Source organism: Hemitrygon akajei, chromosome 4 (assembly GCF_048418815.1).
Source record: "Hemitrygon akajei chromosome 4, sHemAka1.3, whole genome shotgun sequence".
NCBI lineage: Eukaryota > Metazoa > Chordata > Chondrichthyes > Myliobatiformes > Dasyatidae > Hemitrygon > Hemitrygon akajei.
Genome location: NC_133127.1, coordinates 79,358,782 through 79,377,472, shown reverse-complemented (window position 1 = coordinate 79,377,472; position 18,691 = coordinate 79,358,782). Strand labels below are relative to the sequence as shown.

The following is an 18,691-nucleotide window of genomic DNA, read 5'->3' as shown; positions in this document are numbered from 1 at the left end:
TCAACTCCGGGATGTTGGTGGGCTTCCTTGCATGAGCTGCTTGATTCAGGTCCTTCCACGACATTTCTATAGGATTAAGGTTAGGACTTTGACTCGGCCACTCCAAAACATGAATTTTCTTCTTTTTAAACCACTCTGTTGTTGATTTACTCTTGCCTTTTGGATCACTGTCTTGTTACATTATCCAACTTCTTTCAGGCTTTAGGTGATGACTGCTACTCTGACATTCTCCTTTAAAATGTCATGATACAATTTTGAATTCACTGTTCCTTCAATGACTGCAAGCTGTCAAGGCCCTGAGGCAGCAAAGCAACCCCAAACCATGATGCTCCTTCCACCATGCTTCACAGTGAGGATGAGGTTTTGGTGTTGGTGTGCAGTGCCCTTTTTCCTTCAAACATAGCAATGTGCACTTCTGCCAAAAAGTTCAACTTTTATCTCATCCTTCCACAGAACTTTGATAGATAGATAGATAGATAGATACTTTATTCATCCCCATGGGGAAATTCAACTTTTTTCCAATGTCCCATACACTTGTTGTAGCAAAACTAATTACATACAATACTTAACTCAGTAAAAAAAAAAATGTGATATGCATCTAAATCACCATCTCAAAAAGCATTAATAATAGCTTTAAAAAGTTCTTAAGTCCTGGCGGTAGAATTGTAAAGCCTAATGGCATTGGGGAGTATTGACCTCTTCATCCTGTCTGAGGAGCATTGCATCGATAGTAACCAGTCGCTGAAACTGCTTCTCTGTCTCAGGATGGTGCTATGTAGAGGATGTTCAGAGTTATCCATAATTGACCGTAGCCTACTCAGCGCCCTTCGCTCAGCTACCGATGTTAAACTCTCCAGTACTTTGCCCACGACAGAGCCCGCCTTCCTTACCAGCTTATTAAGACGTGAGGCGTCCCTCTTCTTAATGCTTCCTCCCCAACACGCCACCACAAAGAAGAGGGCGCTCTCCACAACTGACCTATAGAACATCTTCAGCATCTCACTACAGACATTGAATGACGCCAACCTTCTTAGGAAGTACATTCGACTCTGTAGCCGAAGCATTGTAGAACATCCAGGCAGTCTTTTTCAAACTTGAAACATGCAGCAATTTTTTTTTTGTGTGGCAAGCTGTGGTTTCCTCTGTGGTGTCCTTCCATGAACACCATTCTCATTTAGTGTTTTTTCTTATAGTGGACACATGGAGAGACTTCAGCAAGTTCTAAAGATTTCTGCAGGTCTTTTTGCTGTTACCCTTGGGTTCTTTTTCACCTCCTTCAGCACTGCATTGTGCTCTTGGTGTGATCTTAGCAGAATGTCCACCCCTAAGGAGAGATGTAACAGTACGTTTCCTCCATTTGTAGACAACCTCTCTTACTGTGGACTAACAAACACTCAGGTTTTTAGAAATGCTTTTGCAGTCTTTTCCAGCTTCATGCATCTCTACAGTTCTTCTAAGGTCCTCTGAATGTTGTTTTGATTGAAGCATGGTGCACGTAAACAGATTTTTCTTCAGACGAACCAGATTCATCAGTAACCTAACTTTGTGTGTCTTTTTTATAGAGCTCCTCTACAACTCCTACCTCCAATCTCATCTCATTGATTGGAACGTCTGACTCCAAATAGCTTTTGTGGAAGGCCTTACCACAGAGGTTCACATACTTTTTTCAACAGATACCTGCAATACTGGATCATTCTTCTCAATAAATAAATTAACAAGTATGTTGTTTTTCTGTTACTTATTTAATTGGGTTCTCTTTATCTCGATTTAGGACTTACATGAAGATACGATCACATTTTAGGTCATATTTATGCAGAAATAGAGAAAGTTCTGCAGGGTTCACAAACTTTCTAGCACCACTGTAAATAATCTGCGGATTACTTCCAGTAAACAGTACCTAAGATAATGTGGTATGGATTCCACCATAAACTGTACAGAAAAACCTTGATGCTTTATCACTACTACACCTAGTGACTAGATAATAACTTGGCACTGAGGGAGTGGTAAATCTCTGTCACTGTACTTAACAGAAGTAAGCTGTTTTTGTGGTGTACGTGGTTGTAAATATAACAAGAATAGTGCAGGAAATAATGTATATATATATATATTGTTGATATTTCATATTAATTATACATTTAAGTTCATAACTAAGATACAGTACAATGTCTGACTGGCTGGATTAAGACAAACTGCTGCCATAACATGAAGATATTAGCTAAAAATGCTGCTCTCATTCCTTTAGTTTGCATGTTCATAAAGCTGCAACATAAATTCGTAACTCCTAAAGTTTATTTATTCGGTCTTATTTATTTATTTAGCTATACAGCACATAATAGGCCCTTCCAGCCACGCAGCCCCAGCAACCCCTGATAACCCTGATTTAACCCTAACCTAATCACAGGAAAATTAACCAACTAATTGACCTATTAACCAACCCAGTATGTCTTTGGACTGTGGGAAGAAATTGAGGGAGCCAGAGGGGAAACCCAAGGGTTCCACAGAGCACTTTGAATGAACTCTGAACTCTGACGCCCCAAGCTGTAATAGCGTTGCGCTAACCGCTACGCTACACATACTATAAATTTTCTTTACCACCCTATCAGTCTGTGCAGTCACTCAGAAGGAGCTATGACTTGGGCCCCAAGAATCTCTGTACATAAATACAAATAAGGATCTTGCTATTAACAGTGTATCGTCCCTTTACATTTGATCTTTCAAAGTAAACACCTCACACTTGGTTGGATTAAACTCCAACTGCCATTTTTCCACCCGTATCTGCAACTGCTATATATACTGATGTATCTTTTGGCAATTTTCTACATTATCCACGATTTTACCAAACTTTGTATCATCTGCAAGGTTACTAACCCACTGATCCATATTTTCATCCAGTAATCTATAAATATCACCGACAGCAGAGGTTACACTCTGGATCCCTGCAGATCCCGGTGGTCTTGGATCTCCAGCCCAGATAAGTTCCATCATCCACAACCTTCTGTCTTCGCTGGGCAAATCAATTCTGAATCCAAACAGCCACGCCACCATGTACCACATGCATCTAATCTTCTTGTTGAGCACAACATGAGGGAAACTGTCATAAACCTTATGAAAGTTCATGTGGATAACATTCACAGCTTCACCTTCAATCACCTTCATCACCTCCTTGAAAAATTTAATCAAGTTAGTAAAACATGACCTGCTCTACACAAAGTCATGATGACCCCAATTCATCTATGCTTTTATAAATGCCCATACATCCTCACTAAGATCCCATTCCACAGCTTCCCTACCACTGACATGAGACTCACTAGTCTATAGTTTCCAGGATTATCCTTATTTTAATAACTTGAATAAAGTAGCTACCCACCAGGTCTCCAGGACCACAGTTGTAGCCAGAGATACCATGATGATTTTGGTCAAGATCCTAGCAATCTCATCTCTTTCCTCTCTCAGTAACCTGTGATATATCCTTTCAAGCTCTGGGGATTTATCCTATTTAATATGCTTCAAGAACTTTCAAAATGATGGGTAAGATGAGTTGTTCAAGGCATTTTTTTACACAAAGATTGCTAGATGCTTGCAACAGAATGCCAGAGGGGATGATGGAAACAGATCTAAGAGTGATGATTAAGAGGCATTTAAATAAGCACATGAACATGCAGGAAATGGAGGGACTTTGAACATGTGCTGACATCAGTTTAATTTGGCATCATGGTTGAAATAGATATTGTAGGTTGAAGGGATTGTCCCTTTATTGTACTGTTCAGTGTTCTACGGTCTATTGCCATCAGGAAGAAGATGCAGGAGCCTCAGGACTCACACCACCAGGTTCGGAAACAATTATTACCCCTCAACTATCAGGTACTTGAACCAAAGGGGATAACTTCACTCGGTTCATCACTGAAATGTTCCCACAACCAATGGACTCACTTTTAAGAACTCTTCATCTCATGTTCTCAATAAGTATTTCTTACTTATTTATTATTATTTCCTTATATTTGTATTTGCAGAATTTATTGTCTTTTGCACACTGGTTAAATGCTGAGTTGGTGCAGTCCTTCATTGATTCTGTTATGGTTATTATTCTATTAATGGATTTAATGGAGTATGCCCACAAGAAAATGAATCTCACTATTGTATATGGTGACGTGTGTACTTGGATAATAAATTTACTTCGGACTTCTAAAATATTTTACATGGCATTCATTGAACAGGCAAAAATTCTGAATCAGTCGTGCATCATTCATTACTTGGTGTATCAAAATAGAATCCAGGACACAAATCTTTGTATATGTAATTAATGGTCCTATTATATGTTTTGACACCTCCTTTAGCAATGTGATTCTCCAAACACACCCCTCAACCATCAGGCTCATGAACCAGAGGGGATAACTTCATTTGCCCCATCATTGAACTGTTTCCACAACCTTTGGACTCACTTTCACAGACTTTTAATCTCATGTTCTCAATATTTATTGCTTCTTTATTTATTATTTTATCAATTTTTTCTTTTCTATTTGCACAGTTTGTTGTCTTCTTCACATTGGTTGCTTGTCCATCCTGTTGGATGCAGTCTTTTTAATAATTCTATTGTGTTTCTTGGACTTGCAATGATTTTCCAGAAGAAAATCAATCTCAGGTTCGTTTATGGTGACATATATGTACTTTGATAATAAATTTATTTTGAACTTTGAGTGCTTTGGGAGGATAATTCACCACAGGCTGAACATACACGGGATGGAACGGTAGCATAGAGGTTAGCACAACACTTTGTAGTACTCGCAACCTGGGTTCAATTCCCGCGGCTGCCTGTAAGGAGTTTGTATGTTCTTTCCGTGACCGCGTGGATTTCCTCCGAGTGCTCCGTTTCCTCCCACAGTACAAAGATGTACCGGTTGGTAGGTTCATTATTCATTGTAAATTGTCAAGCGATTAGGCTAGGATTAAATTGGGGATTGCTAGGTATGTGGCTTGAAGGGCAGGAAGGACCGACTCCAATCAATCAATAATTAAATACTGGAGATCTTTACATTTGTAAACAGGGTTGACTTGACCCAGGTCTTTCAGATTGATCTACACATAGTTTATTCAGCAGCACGTGATCAACTTTGATGCAACCCAGATTAAAATGTGTAAGCAACAAGTTCATACAGAAATGGCCCCTACTGCAAAACTGAATAGGATACCTGTGGACAGGTCCACACTTTCCCAGCATCAGACTCACACCTAATGGGGTCAATTATTGTGAAAGGCATGCCTGAAGCCTTCCTGGAGTTTGGCAGGCACAAGAAAAAGACACACAAACCATTGAGCTCTGCATTTGAATGCCATTTAATGAGTCATTCAAATCACAACAGGATACTTCACAAGCCAGGTCCAAAACTCATTGGAGACAGACCATACATTCCCAAAGCACTCAGTCTGTATTCAAGCTAGTAAAGAATGCAGAGTGCAGAATTTAACTACTTGAGAACTCAATTTAATGGATGCCTTAATGGTTCTTTGCCCACAAGGTGGAGCGAGGTGTCATTTTTGAGTGATTGACCTACCCCACCATGTGACCTCCCTTTGATTCTCGGCCATTTCTGCATCAATGAAGCAGCTATTTAAATTACACAGACTTGGGCTTCTGAGCTGCAGAGGTCACCTTGACACAGACAGTAATGTCACGTTATTTTTCTGGGGCTTTGCTCCATAGTACACAAATGATTCCCTTATTGTGTTTTCTTTTCATCAGAACTCCAACGTCTTTCAGAGAGTATTTCCTCTTCCATGGCAGCTTATGATAGTGTTACTGCTGGTTGGCTGCCATGGGGATTGTCTCTAGGGGTTGACACTATGATAGACTGATTAATACTGTCCCAGAGTCCACTACTATTTATGATCCTACAGCAAAGGGTCAGCCAGTGGGACACACACAAAATGCTGGAGGAACCCAGCAGGTCAGCCAGCATCTATGGAAAAGAGTAAACAGTTGACGTTTTGGGGCAAGACCTTTCTTTAGCACTTCTGCTCTAGTCAAGGTAACTAGAGGTCACATTTTAATACACCTTTTCAGAAATGACATGAACATTGTTGCAACGCACAAAAAGCGCTGGAGGAACTCAGCAGGCCAGGCAGCATCTATGGAAAACAGCACAGTCGATGTCTCGACATAGTCGACATAGATGCTGCCTGGCCTGCTGACTTCTCTCAGTATTTTGTGTGTGTTGTTTAGATTTCCAGCATCTACAGACTTTCTCTTGTTGGTGACTGAACGCTGCTGCCCTCCTGTTTGCACCCTTTGACATATGTGGGAAATACAATGATATTTTAGAGTACTAAAAAGATTCTAGGGAATAAAAATTCCATTTTCAGAGGGAACTAAAACCAGGAATCAGTTAGTCAACAATGAATGCAGGAAGGAGAACAGGAGAAACAGCTTTAGTTATGGCGGTGAGAGAGTACAGTCGGCCCTCCTGATCCGCAAATTCAACCAACCGCGAATCGCGAAAAGCCGGAAGTGCTCTTCCAGCACTTGTTGTTCGAGCATGTATAGACTTTTTTTTCTTGTCATTATTCCCTAAACAATGTAGTATAACAACTATTTTACATAGCATTTACATTGTATTAGGTATTATAAGTAATCTAGAGATGATTTTAAATATATGGGAGAATGTGCATGGGTTATCACGGATCGGGATCGAAAAAAATCAGAAGTTCTCTTCGTAAGTAAGTCAGAACAGGTACATCCAGTATTATTTAGCGTCAGTTAGTCAAACATTTGTCTTACTATATACAATATATTTTACCTTTCTATGCATATAAAACACTTAAGAACATATGTTTCAGGACCGAGCTCGGGAACAGAAGTTCCCGAGTTCGATCGAGTGACAGACCGCTCCCGAGCGCGCTCTCCACCGTGCCGGGTTGATGTGGAGGATCAAAAACCCAAAACCCAATAATTAAACCACTGCATTGCTTAGTAATAATTGTAGCTTTCATTGGGGCAGAGCCTTTCTCACTTTATCCTTTAAAATTGTTCCGATCATTGACCGACATAGCCTAACACTTTTCCAATGACGAATGGTGTTTCATCTCTTTCCGATCGCTTTATTATTTCCACTTTATTTTCAATCGTGATTGTGATTATTTTCATGAACAGAAACACTGCGGATTCAGAGTTCTGCCGCCGGGTCCAAATGTCCACCGCACTGAGACAGGTTGAATAAGGTCTGGGGTTCTGCTGGGTCCGAAGGTCCACTGTATTGAGACAGGTTAAATAAGGGACTTGAGCATCCGCGAACTTTGGTATCCGCGAGGGGTCCCAGAACCAATCCCTCGTGGATAAGGAGGGCCGACTGTAATACATTACAGTAGGGAATACACATAATGGTACACTGCTTAGTCCTGTCCCAGAGTCCAACAACTCATTATAGCGCAGTTCGTCCTTCAGTCAGAATACTCAAAGGGTACATTTGCCATTTTCCTTTAAATATCTGATGCATATTTACTTTAAATATATAATTTCCTGATTTACTTTTTTAAAAATCCTCATATGCTACTGTATTGGAATCTTTGTTATTGCGAACTTGGTGTGAACCCCTTCCCTCCACTGTCACTCACCCAACCCTTCCATCAACTTGATCCGGAAAAGATGTGTGTGAAACCGTCACTGGGTGGGTTAGATTGGGTGCTGAGATGTAAGGTTCAAGCCAGCACCCTGGCTGGTACACTATGCGTAGATTATTACAGGGGACTGGCAGCATGTGTGGACAAACCGCCAGGATCCTGCAGTCTCCTTAGTCAAATCCTTTTGGATATATCGGAGGCTACTGCCTCCTCTTCTCCTTGGACCACAGCTTTTCCCAGCCCGGAGATTTCCCTGGATTAACAAGGTCAACTGTAATTGCTGGCCTTTGAACTTCCTGCCACAGAGAAGTTGGAGCAGCTGCTGCCTGTTCACGTGATAAGCTACTGCTCACTGTGTAGGCAGGTTGCAGTCCTGAGCCCCACACCACTTGCCCCAACCGTGGTAAGCAGCCTCTTGATTCCAGGCTATGGGCCATTTCATCGCTGCAGGAGCACCAGGGGGAGGGCGAGGAATTGATCACGGCCCTTGGCACAGGCAAGAGCTTGTGCCAGGGTCCCAGCAGAGCAACGCTGTCAGAGGTGTGACACTCTGTAAGTGATGGTTCAATGGCCTACTTTAGCACTGATTCTGTTAACGTTCACATTTCTGAGTGTGAGGTGAGGTACCTGTTCAGATATTGACCAGTCAGGCCATGCTACAGACTCTGCAGGAGAGTGTTACCCTGTTCCACTTGACAGGGTAGAGTGAGTGCTCATGATTAGTGCTGGGTGTAGTACTTCACAATGCTTATTGTGGTGAACTACATATACCTGTCTGGACACTCCCCCTGCTGACTGCTCCTGTGGCTCCTCCCACTGACCGTGGCTTCTCCCACAGACCCCGGTATAAAGGCGATTGAGGCCTGAGCCCGGCCTCTCAGTCTCCAGGATGTAGTATGGTGGTCACTTACTGCTCGTTCCTTCTTCCAGTCAATAAAAGCCGATACCTCGCTTTTACGTCTCAGAGTGAGTTATTGATGGTGCATCACTTATCTCCAGAGCTGGGTTTCCTGGGTAACAGAAACCCAGCAGCTAACGGGAAACACGAATTACTGGATAGAACAGGTAAGACATTCCTGCTGAATGTTTGTCATTCCTGCTGACCAAGAGCAGCAGAGTACCTGCCACAGTCCGACAAGCTATCCTGTAAAACTTATGACTTAATCAACCAATCAGTTTTACAAGTGCATCCCTACAGTCTGCTTTGTGCCCCGTCAGTACGGAGTAAGTGTAATAAGTTAACCCACCTGAAACCAGCGTAGTGTGCACTCATATCACACATACTTTTATCATGTTAACAAGATTCAGGTTAAGTAACATGAGAAGTTGCCAAAGCTTGTTTCAAAAAGGAGTACCAAGACAGGGATATGTAGGGAAGGGACTACAACGATCCAGGCAGCTAAAAGCAACCTTCAAATTCCTTGGTGTCCACACTTCCGATGATCTCACCTGGTCCCTGAACTCCTCCATCCTGATCAAAAAGGCACAACAGTGCCTTTATTTCCTGCGGAGCATCAAGAAAGCTCACCTCTGTCCCATGATACTGATGGACTTTTACCGCTGTACAACTGAGAACATATTCATCAACTGCATCTCATTACACTATGGCAATTATCCCGTATCAGACCGCAAAGCACTTCAGCAGGTGGTGAAAACTGCCCAGCAGATTATCGGCACCCAATTGCCCACCATTGAGAACATCTACCATAAACGCTGCTTGGGCAGGGCGAAAAGAATTATCAAGGATGCATCTCACCCTAACCATGGACTTTTTACTCTCCTCCCATCTGGTAGGTGCTACAGGAGCCTCCGCTCCCACACCAGCAGGCACAGGAAGAGCTTCTTCCCTGAGGCTGTGACCCTGCTGAACCTCACATCACAGCGCTAAGCTGTATTGCACCCATATTGTACTGTCTCAGTACTTTTATATTTGTGTGCTGTAACACCTACTTTTTATTCACAGTTATTTTGTAAATAATATTATTCTTCTGTACTTCTGGTTAGATGTTAATTGCATTTCATTGGCTTTGTATCTGTACTCAGCACAATGACAATAAAGTTGAATCGAATCTAATCTAAAGGTAGAGATAACAAAGGCACCAAATGTTGTGAATTGATTTCCATACCATTGTTTCTAAAAAGAGGCAGCTGGAAATGTGAAGTAATATTCCAGCCTGAAGAAATCGATCTATATTCAACTAAGTCAAGAGAGCAAAAGCAAAGACACCCAGTGATAAGCCCATATGTAATGTCAAGCGTGCTTATTTTGGAGGACTGCTCTACTTGGACTGGCTCGCCAAAGGCCTATTTTTACAGTACCATTACCTTTATAAATACATACAGGAGTACAGTTTTAAATCAGCTGGCTCACACTCTGAACTATTGCTTACTATATAAAAAGGAATTCAAAACAAGCACGACAAACATTACTCATAGCACTTGGAGTTAAAGTGGACTTCAAAAGGAGTAATGTTTTCACATATATTTACTTTGTTCAAATTACAGTCAATAGCTCAGAAAAAAAGCAAAGCAGGGGATGAATTTTAACTCTCTCCTCCAGCAACAACAATGCAGGAGTTAAAATCCTAGAGGTATTTTCCCCGAACCACAGTTACTTTTACTATTTCTCTCTTGTACGCAGTCCCACAAAAGACATGGATGCATTTTGTCCACTCATCGCTGCTGCAAAGTTCTTATGAAATGTCTCACCTACACATAGGCGTATTACAAATACTTCAGAGCAAAATAATCAAGAGTGCCTTGCTAAGTAGAATATACCACAGCTCTCAAACGTGTGACCTCTCCTACAAAGAATGAAGATGAGCTTAGCAGTCCATGGCAGGGCATGTGATTCTCCAAGTCACCTCCTGCCATGACTTGGAAATATATCATAGTCCCTCCTTCACCTCTTGGAAAACTCTCTGACTTGCTAACCACAACAATATGGTTCTTTCATCATACAAATTCAGTGGTTCATGAAGGTCGTATCGCTGAAAAGCAGTGATATTCAATAAATAATGGCCTTGCCAAGTGACACTCGTATTTCATAAATAAACTAAAATAAAATTATAATAATTATTAAATTAGACTTCAGATTAGAATTAGATAATTTAATTGTTTCACTAATGGTAGCTACAGTATGTCTAAAGCACTGGTAGTCCTTCAGCAAGAAGGAAATTAATGAAATAAACAGAAATTCACATGTGACATAGACAGTTATTAAAACTTCTATAGATTCAATGTAAGAAACTTTGAGTAATACTCTTTTGCAGATCTTTGAGGTGGCGACAAGAGAAATTCTAAAGTGGAATAAAGAAATGACCAAAACCTTCTGCTTATAAACTACCATTTGCCCACTTTATTGAGCAGCTTAGAACAGCTCAGCAGAGGCTGAAGTCTAGCCTTCTGTACCATTTTCGGAACGCAACACAATATGCAGAACTTCTTTTGGAGCCAAATAGAGAACGGCAAACTACTTAGAATTCCCAGTGGCAATTCCAGTGACTAACCTCAGTGCAAGGAACTGGCTACAGAGGGAATGGTAAGTACATTCATTTCTTTCTGATTTGATTTACAGTGTAATTCAGCTGATATAGTTGTATTTAATTATTTTTGTCTGCTGGTGATTTTATTGGGACTTTTTAAAAAATATATAGTGTTTTGCCGTTAATTGGGTCATTAGTTAACCAGGACAGCTGCTTATTTGGGACAACTCTTAAAGAACTAAAACAAATCGAGCAATTAGCCGGGATTCCCTTGGTTTATCTGGGGCACTGTGCCACTAACTGAGGCAGGAGACAGTCAGTTACCTACACTTGAATGGCCGTTAGATACCACACCGTGCTTAAGGCAAACAGTTGTGAGTGCTTGTGTTAATGTTATCCATATGGGCTGACCTTCAAAAAGTAGCGATTTTTGATAGTTTTTTTTAAAACCCATGTCATGAAAGGATTTGACACTAGTTGAAACAATTGCCCTACTGGACCAAATTAAAAGTCATCCACCTATCACCACTCACCATCAGCCGACAGGGTGCCGAAATCTACAAATGCACACTTGATACATCAGTAAGATAAATTGCGCTAAGGATGGGCATTACACGAGGGACAACAGGGAGCATCCCAAAAACGAAAGCACGAAGGGAAGAATCCAGATGTTGAGGTAGCCGTCAATCAACGGTTTTCCAAAGTTAAAAAAACAAGTCAGAGGAATTAGCTAAGAAGCTGGTCATGAAGATTTTAAAGCACCAGATGGTTAGTTTTCTCAATGGAAATGGAGGCACCACAGGAAATTCAGGAAAGCACACACAATAAAGATAGTGATGATGCTGTAAGTGCAAACATGGAAATCTATGAAACTCCCGACTTGCTTCAAAAATTTTGTGCAGATGACATTTACAAACCTGATGAAACAGGCCTTTCTATCACGCCACACCACGGGTTCGCTTTGCTACAAACACGCAACAATAACAACAATGGATCACATAACTGTATAATGTTCAACTGTGACACAAACAGATACAAATAATTGTTGGTTGTTGGGAAGTGTTAAAATGGAATGTTGGCCTTTATTACAAAGGGAATTGAGTACAAGAGCAAGGAAATCCTCTTGCATTTGTACAGAGCCCTGGTGAGACCACACCTGGAGTATTGTGTACAGTTTTGGTCTCCAGGGTTAAGGAAGGACATCCTGGCTGTAGAGGAAGTGCAGCGTAGATTCACAAGGTTAATTCCTGGGATGTCTGGACTGTCTTACGCAGAGAGGTTAGAGAGACTGGGCTTGTACACGCTGGAATTAAGGAGATTGAGAGGGGATCTGATTGAAACATATAAGATTATTAAGGGATTGGACAAGATAGAGGCAGGAAATATGTTCCAGATGCTGGGAGAGTCCAGTACCAGAGGGCATGGTTCGAGAATAAGGAGTAGGTCATTTAGGACAGAGTTAAGGAAAAACTTCTTCTCCCAGAGAGTTGTGGGGGTCTGGAATGCACTGCCTCGGAAGGTAGTGGAGGCCAATTCTCTGGATGCTTTCAAGAAGGAGCTAGATAGGTATCTTATGGATAGGGGAATCAAGGGATATGGGGACAAGGCAGGAACCGGGTATTGATAGTAATTGATCAGCCATGATCTCAAAATGGTGGTGCAGGCTCGAAGGGCCGAATGGTCTACTTCTGCGCCTATTGTCTATTGTCTATAGTCTATAAAATGCAATGCTTTAAGGGGCTAAGAATGGATATTGTACTATTAAGGTGTATTCCTTGATGAATTTCTCCGTCGGTAACCATTATGAGCCAATACACAGCTTTATAGTGCTGTTGTAATATATGTGTGCAAATTAACTTGAATCCACTGTATATTCAAAACAGTATTGAGTGTTTCTGAGTATCTGTGAAGGCACTGGTGAACAATTTAAATGACAGGTTTCATAGTTGACCATCTAAAGTAGTCCAGGAGTAGAGCGTTCAATTCTAAGAACTGTTAGTCCCTCTGATTGGCTGGACCCAAATCAGGTTGTGACCAGACTACCTAGTGCAAGAGTGTCCTTGCTCAGAGGGCAGGCCTTTGCCACTCAAGGGAAGATTTACCCCATTAAACAAGTACTTCTGTATTGGGTTTCATAGCAAAAGACAAAAAGAAAAATTTGGGAAACGTAGTATGCAAGGAATTGATCAAGAAGAGTGGACTGGAAATTTAATTATGCTCTTCATAAAAACTGAAATTGAGAACTGATAGTTAAGCTTACCTGACTTTGGTAAAGAAAATTGTATTATTATGAGAAAATCTTTGTATAATTGGACAGTCAATTTGACTTATGGAAGAGAAACTGTATTTGACAAATCTCTTAAGACTCTTTGAAGTAGTTAAGAGAGAGAAGCAGTAAACATAATGTATATGGATTTTCAAAAATCACTCAGCTATGTGTCACTAAAGAGATTAGTAGGTGAATTAGAGCTCAGAATAAGAGTCATTATCAGCTACATATGTCATGAAATTTGGGAGTATTAAATTAACATTGATTGAAGATTTATTAATGGGCAGTAAAGAGGTAAGGGAATAAGCAGGCCCCTTTCTGGTTAGCTAGCTAAAATAGTTGGGTACCACAGATGTCAATGTCTATCCTCAGTTAGTTATTACATTACTGACTTTAGGGAAGAGCATGATCTATCCCAGCTTGCTGATACTCTTTGTTACTGCTCTTGTCCAACAGTTTTACGTGGTCTTGAGAAAGCACCGTAAATACACATAGGGTTGTAAAAAGAGTCACAGGTCACATGGGGAGAGAAAACCAGAATCGCACAGGCACACGAGAACGCAGAGAGAAGTACAGATATACACAGTGACATGTAGAGACAAAGAGGGAACCACAGACCAGATGCTCAACAACAGGGAAAGAATCATAGATGCACATAGGAACAGGTAAAGAGAGAGAGAGAGAAAATCACAGACACAAAATAGATTGAGAGAATGAGCAAGGCATATTAAATTATACTGAGGAAAAGTAAAGGACAAATTGGAAAAAAGAAAAAGAAACTGGCATGTCAACAGAAAGCATAACACAGGAACACAAAGTGACAGAGGCTATCCATACACTGTGAGTCACAACTACAGATCCTGTAAGGAGCAGTGTGGTGAATGGGGAAAAAAATCAAACTGCTGCAGAAGTCCATCATCCCCCTTCTCATCTGTGGAGACAAAGGGATAGCTGATGTTTTAAGCAGGAAGAGAGAGGGTGGTGTGACCATCATCCCCCTTCTCATCTGTAGAGACAAAGGGATAGCTGATGTTTTAAGTGGGAAGAGAGGGGAAGGGGTGTCCTTTCTCATCTGTTTCCACCCGTCGCCGGCTAACCGCTGCCTCACCCCGTCTCTCACCTCTTTATTCTGTCTATCTCTCCTCCATACTCTCACACCTTAACCTGAAACATCAACTGTACATTTTGCCTATTTGACCTGCTGAGTTCCATTGGCACTTTTCATTTCCCCCCTCAAATCCAAGCATCTGCAGTCTCGTGTCTCCACTATGATACATAAAGCAGAGGCTATCAAAATCAAATGGTGATTATGAGTACTTTTACTGTTTCTTTTACATTAATTCCAGTCTGATTCTTTAAAATGGCATCATTCATACAGTGAAAATGTTTTTACTCATTTCCCTGAGTTGGTATAACTCTGATCATGCAGGTCTTCCTTCAACTCGTGGAGTGATGTAAATCTTGTTACTGCAACAAGACTATAGGAGCAGGGGTGAAACAACTGATCTCTCAAGCCTATCCTGCCATTCAACAAGATCATCACTGATTTACCCCAGGCTCCTGTGCTAGTTCCCATAGCTTCCATTCCTTCATCCTTCACAATCCTCTGGGGAAAGTGAAATCCAAAATTTCACTGTCTCGGTATTAAACCATTGCCTCCTTTATCTTGTAACTGTTCGTTTCACATCTGAACATCTACCCTGTCATGCCTCTTAGGATCTTATAAATTTCAGTTAGATCATTATCAAACATGAACCTCAAGCAATTAATAGCTTCTCTTTCCACTACTGCTTGACAACTTGGGTGTTTCCAGTGTTTTATGTTTTTATCAGCGGTGAATCTCTCGTGCCACCATGTTCTTCCTTAAATGAAGGGATCCAAACACTGCACAAACTGCCTCACCTACACACTGTAAAAATTGAATAATACTTCATTATTTCTGAACTCCAATCCACCTGCAATAAAGACCAATATGCTCTTTGCCTTCTTAGCTGCCTGCTGCATCTGCTTGGTAACAAGTTGTGATTCATGTGCAAGAGCACTAACAATCCCTCTGCATTTACCTCATTTGTTAACTCTTGCCATTAAGCTAAAAGCCTGCTGTTTGATTCCTTTTACCAAAGTGCATGACTTCACACTTTTCCCACATTAAATTCCATTTGCCATGTACTCATCACTCATTCAGTCTATCCATATCCTATTGTAGCCATGGTATCGGCATTGCAAATGGCTGTCCTATCTATTTGCATCAAACTTATATTCTGCCCCCTCCCTTCCCGTCATTAATATAAATAGTAAATAATTGAGGCCAAGAACTGATCCTTGGGGCACTCCATTAGTTACTTCCTCCCAGCCCAAAAATGATCCATTTATTCCCACTTTATCTTGACTAACAAGGATTGAAACAATCTATCCTGCTCTTCATTGCTTTTCCTTGTGTGGGTTATTAACACACTCAGATCAAATATGAGAAAATTAGAAAATAAACAAGATAGGGTAACATTTATAGATGTGAATCTGCATTTAAGTGTGCATTTAGTTCTTGTCCACGTCCTGGTGAGTAGATTCAAGTCTGAGTTTTCTTCTTTACCGCGTACTAAGCCTTGAATAATGTCTGTCTCTGAAAAATAAGGTTACTTGTTCACAGACCACTCAATAACGACAGAAAACTGTCAGTAAAGTTTTGAAGATATTCTGCATTCTTGAAGGTATCATCTTCTATACAAGCTCTTAAACTGAGACACAGTCAATTTTTGAAGAAAGGCTAGAAAGAAGTCTTACTACGTTATCTTACGTTATTAGCTCAACCAGCATGACTTTTTTATTGCTAAGAACACTGGTTGTTACAGCTGCCTTTAATCCAACATAACTATATTGCAAGGCCTTATTTTACACTGCCTGATTCCGTGTATTAATGTAACCATTTCAATGCACAGGGGCAGGTTCTTCAGTTCCTGTAGTGGAAGTACCAAGATATAATTAAATGGGGAGGGGGTATTCATTCACTTAAACACCAAAGGGAATTGTCAACACAAAGTACACGGCAGATGCTGTGGTCAAATCAACATGTACAAAAAAGCTGGATGAACTCAGCAGGTCGGGCAGCATCCAGGAATTGTCAAGTTGGATTTCTTGTTCTTCTTTGAACATGTGCATCTTCCCCAATTGAAAGAGATTGAATGCGCCTACCCAAAGGTTTTTTAACCGGATTCCACTCAATGACCAAACAACTTTTCCTTTTTCCTCCTTTTATTTTTCACAAGTGCGGCAGTTTGATAGTTCCGTTAGTTCCATCAGTCATTAGTCCTTAGTCATTAGGTTAGTGACTAGTCATTAGGTGAAAAAACTGGCTGCCTCTCCGGACTTTGTAGGCGGATTCGACCTGCACAGTCCCCGTTTCTCTAATAGATCGTTACGTTTTCAAACCTGGCGAATCCTCATGAAAGTTCCCGAGCTCTTCTTAAACCTCGTTTGGTGCTAAAGACATTACACGTTTGTGTAAAAACATGAAGGAAAGGAAAAGCTTTGGAAATAATTATACAGAGTTAGACAGGGAAGGATGCTAAGAGAAAACAGAAAAGCAAAAATCTGACTCGAGAGGAATTAATTAAACTTTAGATTTAAATTTGGTGGTAGCCAAAAGAACAAATACAGACTGAGGAGAAGACTGAGTGAACGAGTTGGGCCCTGAATTTCTTAACCCAAAGATGATAAAGGGTAGCTTATTTTATATATATGGAAAATATAGTGCAGATTGTACAACTGGAGAACTGCGATTTCAGTCAAAGGGATCTAAACCAGTTTAGAATAATGGAGCACTCCGAGGAGTATGCTGGTGAGATACTTGCTTACAGCCTTTTTCCACTGTGGGAAATTAAATGTATTTTTAGCAACACCCTTTCATGAAGTCTTTGCAGTGGAGAATTTGCCACAATGTTTACATTCTGCTGGTATGAGACTCAGCTTCATGTCTTGTTTTAAAATATGTGTTTTGCTTTAAATTCACTTATTTTTCTTGCATCAAACATCCACAGCATATTTGCCACTTTAAAGTAATATTGACGCAGAAGGAAATTAAAGCTGCATGTCTGTATATGTACACTGTATGTGCATAAACTCACACCTGGTGCCTCTAGAAATGAAAGCTCGCTGCTTTACAGAACTTGCACATCAATCATCTCAGCATTTCTGCAAAGTGGGATAGCCAAGGGTAAGATATAATCTGGCATTTTGTTGCAAGTTGTAACAAGGTAGCATGGCCACATTTTCTTCAATGTGAGAACCAGTTTGTTGTAGTTACAGCAAATAATAAGACGGCTCCACAGGATACGGGATGTGCTGGTATCTGTTAAACACAGTTGTATTAAAAACCAAACTATTGGCAGAAAAGGAATGTTAAACTGGTGTTGCACAGTGTACTGTATCTCAATCAGCTTTACATGCCCCCCCCCCCCCCGACCGGCTTAAGGTCCAATGGGCCTTGAAAGCAAACTAAAGACTTTTTCTAAAGTCCAGAAATGGGGGAAATATTCAAAACTTATTATCAGAGCGAGGGAAGAGGATTGGGGGCATTCAGAGGATTGAAGAAGGGTGTAGGGATTCTTGGGCTGGGTTGAGAAGGCTGGAAGACAGGGTAGATTGGGAAAGCGCAGAGGATCATGAGGTAGCAGAAAAACGTAAAGTTTGGAAGTTTCCCATCATGCACAAAAAGATGTTGTTAGGCCATCAAATTTGAGGCATTTGTATTTCCTACAGGTTGTTTTACCGTACTTTCTTCATCATTGCTGGGTCCTGCTGATCAACTAAGACAACTCCCGAGGCACAATAGTTTTTGTAGATTGCAGGAGTCACATAAATGCATGATGGGGAATCTACCCATGACCCCTTTTTAATTTGGTTCATTGGTTTTCATTGTTCTGCCAGAAAACATACCATAGGAGCTTCGACAAGGTCAAAAGGAAACAGCAAAACTGATTGGTAGCTAGAAATAGGTCAGCGATTCAGCTACAATTTATTTTCTAACCAATTATGGTTATTTCATAAGGTCTCATCAAAAGATATTAATTTATCTTGTACTATTAGATTCTGATCAATCTGTTGTGCATTTCCAATAATTTCAGTACTCCACACAATTTTAATTATTGATTGAGTGCTCACGAAACCACATCAATCACTACATATGCCATTTTAAGTCAAATTAAGGTGACTAAAATGCACTCTTTGCTCCCAAAGCATGAAAATTCCATGTGGACTACAGATGCAAAAATATTCTACTGCCTGGTCAATGTTCAATCATCAATAAATGTTAGCTGTCAGGACAAATAAA

General features: G+C 40.7%; 1 protein-coding gene and 1 long non-coding RNA gene across 3 annotated transcripts in view; one reads left to right on the top strand and one right to left on the bottom strand.

Moving 5' to 3' along the window:
• Positions 1–1,721, top strand: part of LOC140725930 (uncharacterized) — a 47,085-nt gene extending 45,364 nt beyond the window's left edge. Inside the window, exon 3 of the long non-coding RNA XR_012098528.1 lies at positions 1,563–1,721. This is a non-coding gene — a long non-coding RNA (uncharacterized lncRNA). The remainder of the gene's footprint in view (positions 1–1,562) is intronic.
• nr3c2 (nuclear receptor subfamily 3, group C, member 2) overlaps positions 1–18,691 on the bottom strand; it is a 354,577-nt gene that overhangs the window by 188,570 nt on the left and 147,316 nt on the right. The gene's annotated exons all lie outside the window — the stretch shown is intronic.